Source organism: Syngnathoides biaculeatus, chromosome 12 (genome assembly GCF_019802595.1).
Source record: "Syngnathoides biaculeatus isolate LvHL_M chromosome 12, ASM1980259v1, whole genome shotgun sequence".
NCBI lineage: Eukaryota > Metazoa > Chordata > Actinopteri > Syngnathiformes > Syngnathidae > Syngnathoides > Syngnathoides biaculeatus.
In genome coordinates, this window is record NC_084651.1 from 23,029,918 (window position 1) to 23,044,091 (window position 14,174).

The following is a 14,174-nucleotide window of genomic DNA, read 5'->3' on the forward strand; positions in this document are numbered from 1 at the left end:
TATGAGCTCTATACCTTAGCCAATCATCATTGCTTAGGTGATTATCTCACCATCCCCTCCCTTGTCACTATGTAACACTCACACACACACGACAAGACAGGCACCTGCGCCTGATTCCTGTGTCTGTGTGCGCGAAGTCGGATGAGAACTTTTTTGTTTTTTTTGGGGCGGCTTTTGTAATGTGCAGTAACGGGATGTTGATAATGGTTATGGTGTTATCCTAACTGTCAGAGTAATTAGTTACATTATCTGTTACTGAAATAAGTAACTCCGTTAGTAAGGTTGTTTATACAAACCCCATTATTCCCATCACTGCTGTTAACCTGCAGGGCATCAGTGCAAATTAAGCTACTGCGGGTCGAAGATGAAGGAGAGGAGGAAAGCGGATTCGCCGGGAGAAGAAGAATGCATTGAGCCTTCAACTGAGTGTAGGGACTTTGAATGTTGAGACTATGACAGAGAAAGCTCAAGAGTTGGTTGACATTATGATTGGGAGAAAGGTTGATATATTGTGCATCCAAGAGAGCAGGTGGAAAGATAGTAAGGCTAGAAGTTTAGGAGCAGGGTTTACATTATTTTACCATGGATTAGATGGGGAGTGAAATGGAGTAGGGATTATGTTAAAAGAAGAATGACGAAGGTCTTGGAGTGAAAAGAGTATCTGATCAAGTGACCGGGTGTTAAACTTGAAATTGAGGGTGGCATGTACAATGTGATTAGCGCCAATGCCCACAGGTAAGATGGGATCCAGAGGTGGAAGAGAAGTTCTGGAAGGAACAAGATGAAGTACTTCTGAGCATCCCACACCCAGAGAGAGTTGTTGGTGCACATTGTAATGGACATTTTGGTGGAGGACACAAAATATACTGAAAATGTGGATGAATATGGTTAGTCACATTGGACTGCTATTATTTTGAACACTCCTGTATGAGGTTCAGCAGAACAGTGGTGATGTGTTCCATGGGTGTGACAGAAGAATTTAAGGTTGAGGTGGGACTGCATCATGGGATCAGCTTTGGCCCTTCCTTATTACAGTGCTTATGGATAGGGTGAAGGATTAGATTAGACTAGAATCTCCTTGGACCATGATGTTTGCAGATGATATTATGATCTGCAGGGAGCATATTGGAGAAATGAAACCGTGGATGCATGCACTGGAAAGGAGACAAATGCATATCAGCCGACCTAAAACCAGAAAAAAATGTGGGGGGAAGAGTGGTTTGAGTGAGTCTTCAGGGAGAAGAGATAGCAATGGCAGAGGACTTTAAAAACTAGTGGTCAGCAGTCAAGAGCAATGGTGAGTGTGGTAACAAGTGAAGAAACAGGTCCAAGCTGGTTGAAACAGCTGGCGGAAGCTGTCTGGTGTGTTATGTTAAAGAAGAGTCTCTGCTTGGATGAAGGGCAAAGTGACTGGCAGTGAAGACACAACAGGAAGCAGAGCTAGAGGTAGTAGAAATGAAGATGTTGAGGTTCTCACTAGTGAGCAGGTTGGATAGGATTAGAAATGAGCTCATTAGAGGGACAGCCAAAGTTAAGTAATTTGGAGACAAGGTCCAAGAGAGCAGACTGATGGTTTGGATATGTCTTGAGAGAGTGAGTATATTGGTAGAAGGGTGGCGAGGATGGAGCTGCCGGGCAAAAGAGTGAGAAGAAGACTAAAGAAAATGTTGATGGATCTAAGCAACATTCCCTATATTTTTTTGTTTGTGGAAACACACTAACTCCCTGAACCCCTACGTGTGATCACTGTGACCAACAGGCATGTGCAGTGTCATCAGGTCATCCATTGAAGTTACATGGCTAATTATAGAATTAAGATTCCAGCATTTACATTCCTATCAAAGCACTATTAAGAACAATGTTTTGTGTTTTTGCAAACTTACAATGAAAATGTCCACAAATTTATGTCCTTTTAACTACACAAAAAAATACATCCATCCATTTTCTTCACTGCTTATCCTCATGAGGGTCGCGTCCTGGAGCTTATCCCAGCTGTCAACGGGCAGTAGGCACAGCACACCCTGAACTGGTCACCAGCCAATCTCAAGGCACATGGAGACAGTCAATAGTTACACTCACAATCAAGGCTCTGCGCAATTTAGAGTGTTCTATTAATACATGTTTTTGGGGTGTGGTAAGAAAATGGAGTGCCTGGAGAAAACCCACGTAGGCACAGGGAGAACATCCAAACTCCACACAGATGGGGCCGGATTTGAACCCCGGTCCTCAGAACTGTGAGGCCAATGCTCTAGACTATGCCTCCTGTGTTTCATTTTTTTTTTATTCACAATGATATCCTTTCTGTTCTTCGTAGTGTAAAACTTGAATTATTGCTTCCACAATACCTTTTGCAATGCATGTTGACAGCTGAATGATGTTCCCAAACAGTTTCAAAGTTGATTGTTTTGCTTTTTTTGTGCATTGTATGTGTAAATGGATGGATGGATTGATGTATTGTCTGTGCTTCCATCCTCGATGAGGCTGTGCCAAGGTGTAATTTTAACATTGCACACCGCGTCATCCTGCACTTTGTACCTTGGCTTCGCAAAGCATTTTTCACACCAATCTTGTCTCATTCGCAAAAGAGGAAATCTTGTCCATTTTCATCCCCTTTTCTTCTATAAATCACATACTCCAACAGTTATCGCATCTTTATATTGAAGCATTTTTTTTTTACTTTCGCCAATTTGTCAAGAGTACACATAAGCAGCATGTCTACCTCATCTTTGCTCTAAGTTGGCCAGACCGCGATGCTAACTAAAGAACCAATGGAGGGCGGTGCTTAAGGATGCTGTTATTGTAAGGTAAGGTAAAATAGGCAGGAGTGTGAGTGTGGTTGAGTAGTCGCACGTTGTTAAAGAGAGTTGGGTGTGCTGCCAGTATGGGAATAATGGGAGAAAAAGTGGTGAAACTGGACAAGATTTTCTTTTTTCAAACAAGAAATGTTTGTTCTGAAAAATGCGTTGCAAAGCCAAGGTAGAAAGAGCGGGATGACATGGTGTGCAATGTTAAAATTACATCTTGGGACAGCCTCATCAAGGATGACAGCACAGACAATATAGTGCAAAATTCTGCACAATATTTAAATCTAGGGAGCAAAATATTGTTAACCTTAAAATTGTTTGGAAGCATCATTCAGCTGTCAGCATGCATTGCAAAAGATATTGTGCAAGCAATAATTCAGTTTTACACCAAGAAAAACAGACATATATCATTGTGAATCAGGAAAAAAATGAAACAAAGATGGAAGCGGCCTTTCAAATTTATAGTTCATAGTATGGTTGGTTTGGTTAGCAATGCAGTTTTTTGTGTAGTTGAAAAAACATACGTGTGTAGACATTTTCATTGTTAGCTTGTAAAAAAAAAATTGTTCTTAAAAGTGCTCTGATGGGAATATAAATGCTGTAATCTGAATCTTTTAATGAGCCATGTAACTTCAATGGATGTCACTGACCTGACCACATTCATACGTCTGATGTTTTTCACAGTGGTCAAAGAGAGCGCTCAGAGACTTAGTGTGTTTTCTCAGACACATAAAATAAGAGGCAATGTAGCTGTGGACTCCTTTTCCTTTTTTACAGTACGTATGTGAATTGTGCCTTTGGTTGTAGCAACCAGTAATCCCTCACTCATTGAATCACATTGCAAAATGTCTCAAACTGAAAAACGTGTCATGGCCGTGCCAGTCCCTGTCATGGGTGTGCCGGTCCCCGGTGCGGCACGCACCTGCCTCAATCAGTAGATGTGCACACCGGTGCCTCATCCCAGTAATTATGGCTCATGGATATACGAAGTCAGACCCTCACCCTGACATTTCAGGACTCATACACGGAATGCATCAGCTTCCATGTTTTTCACACCCCAGTTCATAACCTACTACTGGGGAAACCCTGGCTGAAAATACATAACCCCAACATTGACTGGTCAAATGGACAAATCGAATCTTGGGGATCCAAGTGGGTGTGCACATGCCTTGTCCCTGAAGGCGGAGAGGGAAGAGGCTGGCCAAACCCCGCAAAATGAGTCGGACCTCACTTCACCTGGTGTTACCATGACCTGAGGGAAGTATTTTCCAAGTGTAAGGCCAAGTCACTTCCTCCTCAAAGGCTGTATGCCTGCGCCATTGACCTGCTGCCTGGCTCCTCACCTCCCTCGCGGGAGATTATTCTCTCTTTCAGGTCCAGAGCATCAAACCATGAAGTTATACGTAGAAGAGTCGCTGGCTGCAGGACTGATCTGGCCTTCACTGTCACTGGCCGGGGCCGGCTTCTTCTTCATGGAAAAGAACAAGACCCTGTGGCCCTGGATCGATTACCAGGGACTGAACGGCGTCACTATAAAAAAACAGGTACACTCCCCCCCTCCTTGCCACGGCCTTCGAACTGTTGAAGGGGGTCACGATAAAGAAAGATGCTTCTTCACAAGGGACCCTCCTATAAAGCCGCGCTGGACCGCAAGAGGATGACGTGCCGGATTACAAAGTGGGGCCTCCCACTCTGATAGAATCACGTAAGATTGCTCCCAGGTTCCTCGGTCCATTCCCAATTATAAAGGTGATCAACTCGGTCACAATGAAGCTGAAACTCCCGAAATCAATCCGGATTCATCTAGCTGGCTCGAGTGTCTCCGTAGATCCCACCTGCCGGACCACGTTCCCGCAACTCATTGTCCATGATCTTTTCTACCCTGTGTGCCTCATTCCTGACCTGTCTCTTACACCTGCTGATTCTGCTACGACTGCCTCTGTGGATTGCCTGCCTGTATTTTGACCTTGGACTGATTAAAGACGCTTCCCAAACTGCTCCTAAGCCCCGTGAGTCGTGCATTTGGGTTCACTCCTGAGTTCTGGCCTTGACAGTATGTTTTACTCTCGATTCAGGTTGGATTATCTATCTATCTATCTATCTATCTATCTATCTATCTATCTATATCTATCTATCTATCTATCTATATCTATCTATCTATCTATATCTATCTATCTATCTATCTATCTATCTATCTATCCATTTTCTTAGCCGCTTTCCCTCACAAAGGTCGTGAGGAGTGCTGGAACCTATCCCAGCTGTCAACGAGCAGGGTACACCCTGAACAAACAGCCACACTCACAACCACACCAAGGGCCAATTTAGAGTGTCCAATTAATGTTGCATGTTTTGGGGATTTTGGAGGAAACCGGAGTGCCCGGAGAAAAACCCACGTAGGCATGGGGAGGACATGCAAATTCCATACAGGAGAGTCCGGGAATGAACCTCGGACCACAGAACTGTTAGGCCAACGCTTTCCAACTTATCCACTGTGCTGTCCCTTATTTATTTGTTTATTTATTGTACATGACACAGAATGTCTGCACGAAGACAAAATCAGCAGTGTGCAATTGCGTATGCGCGCACCTTGGAGGAAACATTAACTGTGAGGGCAGACATGAGGGTTGTTGGTGTTAGAGAGGAGGATGCAGGAGATAGGCCATGGACAAAGATGACGCACTGTGGCGACGCCTAACGGGACAAGCCGAGAGAAAACGAAGAAAAAGACAGTGACGCAGCCCCTCAATAGATGCTTTTCACGTGACGTCATGAGTCACATGACTTTTGTTTACGACAAAACTACAATACAACTTGTGTTTTTTCATGATCTTTTTGTGACTATTGGCTTGGTTATAAGCGTGTTACGGCCTCTTCATCATGGTAATTCATTGTGTAGCTTATGGTAGTAAGAACAGACAGAAAAAGGAGTCTTGACACTTCAGCCATTGTTTACGTTTTGGTGGGCATTAAGCTAATTTACTGTGGATTCTACCACGATTGTTACATACCTTTACGGAGGTCTTTGGGCTGTCAATATGCCTACTAGAACCCGCAGTAAAACTTTGCTTTCCAGGTTTCGAGTGGATAATGTGAACCTCGTGGCTGTGGCTAGCCATAGCCTTGAGCTGCACTTTTGATAAATCGTGGGAGCGGGCCATGCCGATCGCTTTTTCGAGCGTGAGGTCCAGCCCCTGGCTGAATAACTTTTCGCAGACACTTGGTGAGTTGGTTGCGAAAACTATGCGGTCTCTGACCATCCCATCCCTGTTTTGTGTAGTCTTTAACCAAGACTTTGAGTCACACAGTTTTAATAATTTATTTGTGTGATACAGCTGCAAATAAGTATTTGAACACCTGAGAACACCAATGTTAATATTTAGTCCAGTAGCATTTGTTTGCAATTACAGAAGTCAAACATGCCCTGTAGTTGTTCACCAGGTTGGCACACATTGCAGGAGGGATTTTGGTCCACTCCTCCACACAGATCTTCTCTAGATCAGATAGGTTTCTGGGCTGTTGCTGAGAAACAGGGAGTGTCAGCTCCCTTCAAAGCTTTTCTATTTGGTTTAGGTCTAGAGACTGGCTAGGCCATGCCAAAACCTTGATATGCTTCTTACAGAGCCACTCCTTGGTTTTCCTGGCTGCGTGCTTCGGGTCCTTGTCATGTTGAATGACCGAGCCACGACACATCTTCAATGCTCTGACTGAGGGAAAGAGATTGTTCCCCAAAATCTCACGATACATGGCCGCAGTCATCCTCTCCTTAATGGAGTGCAGGCATCCTGTTCCGTGTGCAGAAAAACACCCCCAAAGCATGATGCTACCACCCCCATGCTTCACAGTAGGCATGTTGTTCTTGGGATGGAACTTATCATTCATCTTCCACCAAACACGGTTAATGGAATTATGACCAAAAGTTCCATTTTCGTCTCATCTGACCACAAAACCTTCTCCCATGACTCCTCTGTATCATCCAAATTGTCATTGGCAAACTTAAGACGGGCTTTGACGTGTGCTGATTTAAGCAGGGGAACCTTCCGTGCCATGCATGATTTCAAACCATGGTGTCTTAGTGTATTACCAACAGTCACCTTGGAAACGGTGGTCCCAGCTCTTTTCAGGTCATTGATTAAGACCTGTCGTGTAGTCCTGGGGTGATTCCTCATCTTCCTAAGGAGTATTGAGACCCCACGAGGTGATATCTTGCACGGGGCTCCACTCTGATTGAGATCGACCGTCATGTTTAGCTTCTTCCATTTTCTAATGATTGCTCCAAGAGTGGACCCTTTTTCACCAAGCTGCTTGGCAATTTGTCCGTAGCCCTTTCCAGCCGTGTGGAGTTGTACAGTTTTGTCTCTCGTGTCTTTGGACAGCTCTTTTGTCTTGGCCATGTTACAAGTTTGAGTCTTACTGATTTTATGGGGTGGACAGATGTCTTTATGGAGCTAACGACCTCACACAGGTGAATCTCATTCAGGATAATACATGGAGTGGAGGTGGACTTTTAAACTGGACTAACAGGTGTTTGACGGTCAGAATTCCAGTTGAAAGACAGGTGTTAAAATACTTATTTGCAGCTGTATCACACAAATAAATCCTTAAAACATCATACATTTTAATTTCTGGATTTTTCTTTTTAAATCGTCTCTCTTACAGTGGTCATGCAACTACGATGAAAATTTCAGACCCGTCCATGATTTCCAAGTGAGAGACCTTGCAATATAGCAGGGTACTCAAATACTTATTTTTTTCACTCTACTCTACTCTAGCGCAATCTAATAATAACGAGATGATACTTGCTGACTAGTTTCACATGTGGCTTCTTTCTTTATTCCTCACTCCAGCACAAGTGCCTCAATCACCTCTGGTTACAGTGTTCGTTTCTCAAAGGACTTCCAAGATAAAAGGTCAAACGATAACTGTAGCCCAAATATTACAGGATACACTTATATCGCTTCCCAGCCAACAAAGAAACGTGTGACTGATGGGTATCTGCCATGAAGAGGGACAACTGGGCGCCCACCATGCACTCTCGACTGTGAAGCAAGCATTTCATTTCGGGTAGGTACATGTTCTGTACATATGCATATTGGTGGTGGTGGTGGTGAAGGGGTTGCTTTTATCTTTATGGATATCGTTGTTTGTGAAAACTGTCCAATTGTTGTGCAATATCTGATAAAACTGTCGAGTTTAGGTCCGACGATGACGAGTCCGCCATGATATGCAGGCAAAATCTTGCCATCCAAGATGGCGTCGTAAACAAAAAACATGTGTGAGGCATTACGTCATTGAAAAGCATCCATTGGACTACAGTCATCTTGTGCTGCTGCAAAAATAACTGAATTAATTAATCCCATTTATTGTCATCATACGAAACTGTACAATGAAACTGGAGCGCCTCTCCTGCGTCAGTGCATACATAAAAGTAAGGTCAGGAAGAATAAAAATAATATATAAAAATAACTAAAACTACGTGTTTAAAATGGAATGCATAAAAAGTATTGCTCAAAATGTTGAAATCAGTGTGCCTTTGCAACAACGGACCTTTCCGACGGCGATCTTAAGCTCCGCCGCCTTAGCCATGTCCTACAAGCTTATAAAATGGCAATTGAACAGAACATGTTTGAAGTGTATTCCAGATAATATTGGGGTATGTTTTGCCAAATGCATCACACTTGTCCAAGAGAGTTCGACAGAGAGGTCTCAACTATTTCAAGCAAGGATATGTACATGGAATTGAGATTTTGGACGGAGCAGGGCGCAATGTCAGAGTTACAGCGAAACGTTGGCGATCGATGCAAAAAAGTTTGACACCTCACAAACTTCCTATTGAAATCCACTAGGATAAAATAGTTGAATCATATTGCACATGTAAAGCAGGCAAAATTAGCAGCAGTAGACTAAATAAACTATTGAGAGAATCTGTAATTCAAAGAAAAAACAAAACTGGTCAGGAAAAAAACTATATGCTTCATGTCACCTGTCAGCATAGCTACAAAGTAGCATTTTATGTGCGTGTTTTACGTCCGGCAGCTCCATTATACACAGAAGAAAGAGGGATCACGGCTCCCTGAAATAAGGCCTCGGACCCACAAATCAAATCTGGGCGATCATCCGTGGTTCCTTCAGTCTCCGTGCTGTGACATTTCAGTCATCTTATCTAATGTCTGCGGTTTGAGGAGTTGAATTTACATGATTTGCACATAGGGTATTTGAGGTTCATAGTGAAGCTGCTGCACTGCTCTTTGGTGATCGTCAAGATAATGTCCCCCACCAGAGCAATTTTGAGTTTCAAAGTTAAAGGGAACACTGAAAGAGCTTTGTTTGCTGCTTGTATTTTGCTGACTTAGCAATGTTTTGATAGCATACAGTAAAGTGTATTTTGCTGTCACTATACAAAGTTTTGCTGTGTAGAGTGTGATGATGCATCATACTGTACGTTACAGTATGTGTGCTTGCATATTGGTACTTTTATATTTCTCTCTTAGAAAACCACACCCACAAAACTCCTCATCTACAAGAGACAAATTCTATTCAAGAAAAAACTATGACTCTTATCTCAAAGCACTTTACGCATTGGAGCATGCCTAGCTCCTCACATATTAAGCCCAAGGCTACAGAGGTAAGCAAAAATTCCTTCTTCGGAAGAAACTTTGAACAGATTCAGTCAATATTCAGTCTCGGGCAGCTGTCTGCCGAGAGTGGTTGGAGTGAAAAGTGAAAGAGGAGAGAGCCAAAAAGAATTAAAATAAAGGTATTGTTGCAGGCATAAGGAAGCAATGGAATGTATAAATAATAATAATAATGCTATGGTGATTGGAAGATTTACCTTTGATGGTAATACATTGCAAATTAATCATCACAGATATAAAAGTGTTGTCATTACTGGCTGCCAAAAGGGAAAGGGATAATAAACTGCCCTTTTGCTTCAAGATGTAAATGTAAAGATTTGCCACCACTCAGTGTACGTAATAAAAACTCCCATCAGATTTCACTCTTTTTTCCCCAATTCACCAAAACTCATTTTAATCCCAAATAACGAACTCACTCAGGTATTCGTTTCTGGAAAAGAGGAACTTGGACAATTCAGTGCGAAATGAAAATTTTAACTTGTTTTCCCGTCTGCAACAGGAGACCACTGGCCCCTGTGTGCTGTCGCATTTCCTCATGTATTAAATCCTTTGTGAGTGTTGTAGTGCATAAAAAATACTAAGTGACTATTACTGCACTGTCTAAATGAACACTGTATGCAGATGATAGCAGCCAATCTGTGTTGTTGTTAGTGTTTGACAGTGAGCCAGCATATCATCCCTCCACCCCCCACAGCCTCTCTTTATTTATAGCTTTCCCCATTGGTGACGCAACCTTGCACAACTGAAAAGGAGCAAAGAATCATGTGATGGTTTTATTGCAACAAGCCAGTGGATTATGGGGGGCTAAGAGGCTACGACAACAATCTCTTAACGCAACAGCCAAACAACCCCAACCACCCCCCTCCTCCTACACCGGAGAAAGTAGAAAGCTGGAGATGATATGATATTGTGCGTACATAGCCCAAAAGTGCATTTCTAAGAGTACCTCCTAGCTTTCAGTCAAAGGTTGGGTGGCATTGTCGAGGTGGAGACAAAATTAGTCTATATTACTTCATAACAAATACATTATGGTGATACGGTTAGGCTAATGTTATCTTTCCCCAATTTGTTCACTTTAATATCTACACAGCATGTTAATTCTCTCATGTGCCACTGTTTTTTTTTTCTTGTTACTTATTAGTAGCAATGTCCAAATGCATAATTGAAAATGCATAAAAGCATTCCTTATTTTCTGTAAAAAAAAAAAAAAAAAAAAAAAGGAAAGTAATAACTTGGGATCAAAATCCACAATCTCACAATGTCACAAGAATCAACAAAACGTTTGTTGGAATGCTATTTTTTTTTCTCCGCAATACACTAGCGCCGTTCTGTGGTCAACTCGGTAACGCACTGACTGAAGCTCAAACGTGATTGCTGTGTGAACCATTCGAACATCTCATCGAAAGTACCATGTGTGCTCGTTCCATTTGCAACATCCACTTGCACACAACTCCTGACTAGTGACCACCGCGTTTTATTCCAACCACACTGCCTGCAAGGCTTGAGGAAGTAAAATACAGTACTGTATTGTGGTTCTCCCTTCACATGTCAAAATAAAATAATGACAATTTTTCTTCCACTTGTTACAATTTTAAACAATTCTAAATCATTTACCAATGAGATGTAAAGACAATGAATTATATATTAATTATAGTATAAAACTGCAGTAGTCTGGCACTATTATGTAGTAAAGTGTTGCTGTTTTTTTGACAGAACACAGTCATTCAACTAAACAAACAAACAATAAAACCTACTAATGAGTGAATAATTTGGGCTCTGATGTGCATATTCTACATACATGAAAGAGAACACACGTATTAATTCCTTAAATAAAATATGAATTTAAAAACCATTTTTTCCAAATAGTAATTTCCAAATAACTATTCGAAGAAACATAAATAAAAGTTACAGCATCTACTCTGACTATGCTTTCCCTGGCAAATGCCATTTTTAAAATTGATGATGCATCTGAAATATAATATATAATGCACTTATGCACACTTGCATAAGTGCATTATTTGCAGTATGTCCAGTATGTATGTAGAATAATGTCGTGTACATTAGAAAATAAAAGGCACTGTCTGTAGGTCAAAGTAGTTCAGTCAGATTCATTAGATAGCCTTCATAAACTTTATCTGCGCCAGGTTCTGCCTATGTGTAACTTATTCCCATTAATCAATTTAAATATTAAATGCTGTGTGATTTGATTTCCACTAAACCAACAAAGATCAAATTCACTGTTTGTTTCTTATGGCCCCGTCACACCATGACGTTCTGGCCAGCGTCCTATAGCGCTTGAGGAAATGTTGGTAGTCGCCCATGGTCGCCGGGATAGCCCCAGAGTAGCGTTGTTTCCACGCCAGTGAACGTCAATGATCGCTGGGAATCGAGCGGTCCGGAAAAAAAAAGTTTTGAACATGCACAAAAGTTCTCACCGACACCAGTGTTCATCAACGTTTAATTTTAAACGCTGCAGAACGTTCAAGAACATCCGTGGAACGTTTTACTAAGGTTCGCCGAGGGTTGCACGCGTTTGCCTATCCTTAGTCAGTCGTAACTCTCGCTTTACTTGGTTGTTACTTAATTGTTCGCTTTGCAGTGAACAACTCACTGGCAACCTGTCAACGCCCACCGAACAATCCCCCAGCACACACAGCGTGTAACCAAAGTGAAACGAACGTCATTTGGTCTCCATTGAGCGTCATCCGAGCGTTTCCCGAGCTTCCATGCATATGGGTATATAAACCGATGCTTTGTAAAAGCAAGGTCCATTTAATATTAAGATACAGTAGAGAGCACCTATTATGGAAGATCCAGAAAGCAGCAGTTCATTTTCGCGGAAAAACTCCACCAGACTATCCTCAACAGCCCGGTCCAGGATCCTGTAATCCTTTCTCTGCTTCTTTTGTCCCTTTGTCGGACCGTCCTCACTGGGGTTTGCAAGGTGTTTAGGGTCCCCAGGGGGTGTCACATGGTGCGTAACTTCGCGGACGTGCTCTTCCTCCTGCTGTTTTTTTCCTCCAAACAGATTGCTTGTGATGAAAGAGGCTTAGCTTTCTTACTAGCAGCGCTAGTTGCTGAAGTCCGCGCCCAAACTTTTTTTCTTCTCGGCGGCATGATGCTCACTGTTCTAACTCACGACAACAACTGAAGTGACTATGAACTTTCCAACGTTTTAGTCCCTGTTCCACTGTAAAAATTCCATGCCAGCAAAATCCTTTTCTGTCGTTATTCAACCAATTGGTGACACGCTCAACACAGTCGTCTTACGTTGAGCCACTTATCCTAACAAGGGTCAAGGGAGTACTGGAGCCTATCCCAGCTATTATCGGGCAGGAAGTGGGGCACATCCTTAACTGGTTGCCAGCCAAAAGCAGGGCACACGGACACAATCAACAATCGCACTCACAATCACACCTAGGGACAATTTAGAGTGTCCAATTAATGTTTCATGTTTTTGGGATGTGGGAAGAAGCCGGAGTGCCCGGAGAAAACCCACACAGGGACAGGGAGAACATGCAAACACCACACAGGCGGGGCCGGAATTGAACCCTGAACCCCAGACAGGTGGCCATCCAGGCCACCAAACACGAGGCGTCTGGGTGGACAGGTCAGGAGGACGTCCCGGACGCCGCGCAACGAGAGACACCAGGGAGCGCCCGGCCGGGGCGTCTCCTCTGGCCGCCACGCGGAGGTCCCGGGTAGATGGCCAAGCGGGTTCCCTCGTACCGATTGGTGTACTTGGATCTACTGGGCGAAGTCGCTCGGGTGCTGGAAACGCGGGGAGGCGGAGCAAACCGACTGGGATGAAAAGCCGGGCAAAGAGATTCAAAATCAAAGTCGTCGGAGTCGTACTCCGGCAGCCGGTCATACAACTCACGGTCCTCCTCATATTCCGAAAAGTCAGAGTCCAGAAGAATATGAGGAGCCGGACGGGTCGTGTTCGGGACGTATTCATACCTCGCTGGCGGAGCGTAAGACACGGAAGTGGAGGACGTCAAGGAGCCTACCCGGATTGGACAGGCTTGGTCCTCCGGCAGACGGTCTACCTTGCGTCGGTCCCGGCGACGCCGGGTCTTTCCTGCTGGGTCCTGTATTGGCCAGTTCGTTCTGTCACGTCCCATCGGAACGAGAGGTAGGACCCAAATGCAGGAACTCGGAAGACGCAAGGTAGTTCAAGAAGAGACACGTTTATTATATGCAGAGGTCGGGGATCGAGCAGGCAGTCCGGTGCAGCAGCGGTAGTTGGGACGTCGGGCGAAGAGAGCAGATGAGCGGACAGGCAGGAGTCGGTACACGGGAGAACAATCAACGCAGGCAGAAGTATCGAAGGAGTCAGGCTTACGGGGTTGGTCGGAGAACGGACGAAGGTCGGTACACACAGGTTCAATCAGGGATACGAGAGTGCTGGAACGGGACATGAAGATCATTACGAACTGCCACCGGCCAGTTGTCATCGCGGTCATATAAATCCATAGCATGATCAGGCTGCATGAGGCACAGGTGTACACCTTCCCATCAGCGCACCTGCGCGGACATGCTGAAGCGGCAGGATCATGACAGTAACGGCTGCATGCATAGCAAAAAGCTTCACTGTATTTTGTTTGAATATGGTTCATGTTTTTAATGTTGTAAAGCAGGGGTGCCCAGACTTTTTGTACCCAAAGATCTACTTCTCAAGCATCCAACATCTCGCGATCGACATGCGGGGAGGGGGAGGAGGGTGTTTCTTTTTCGA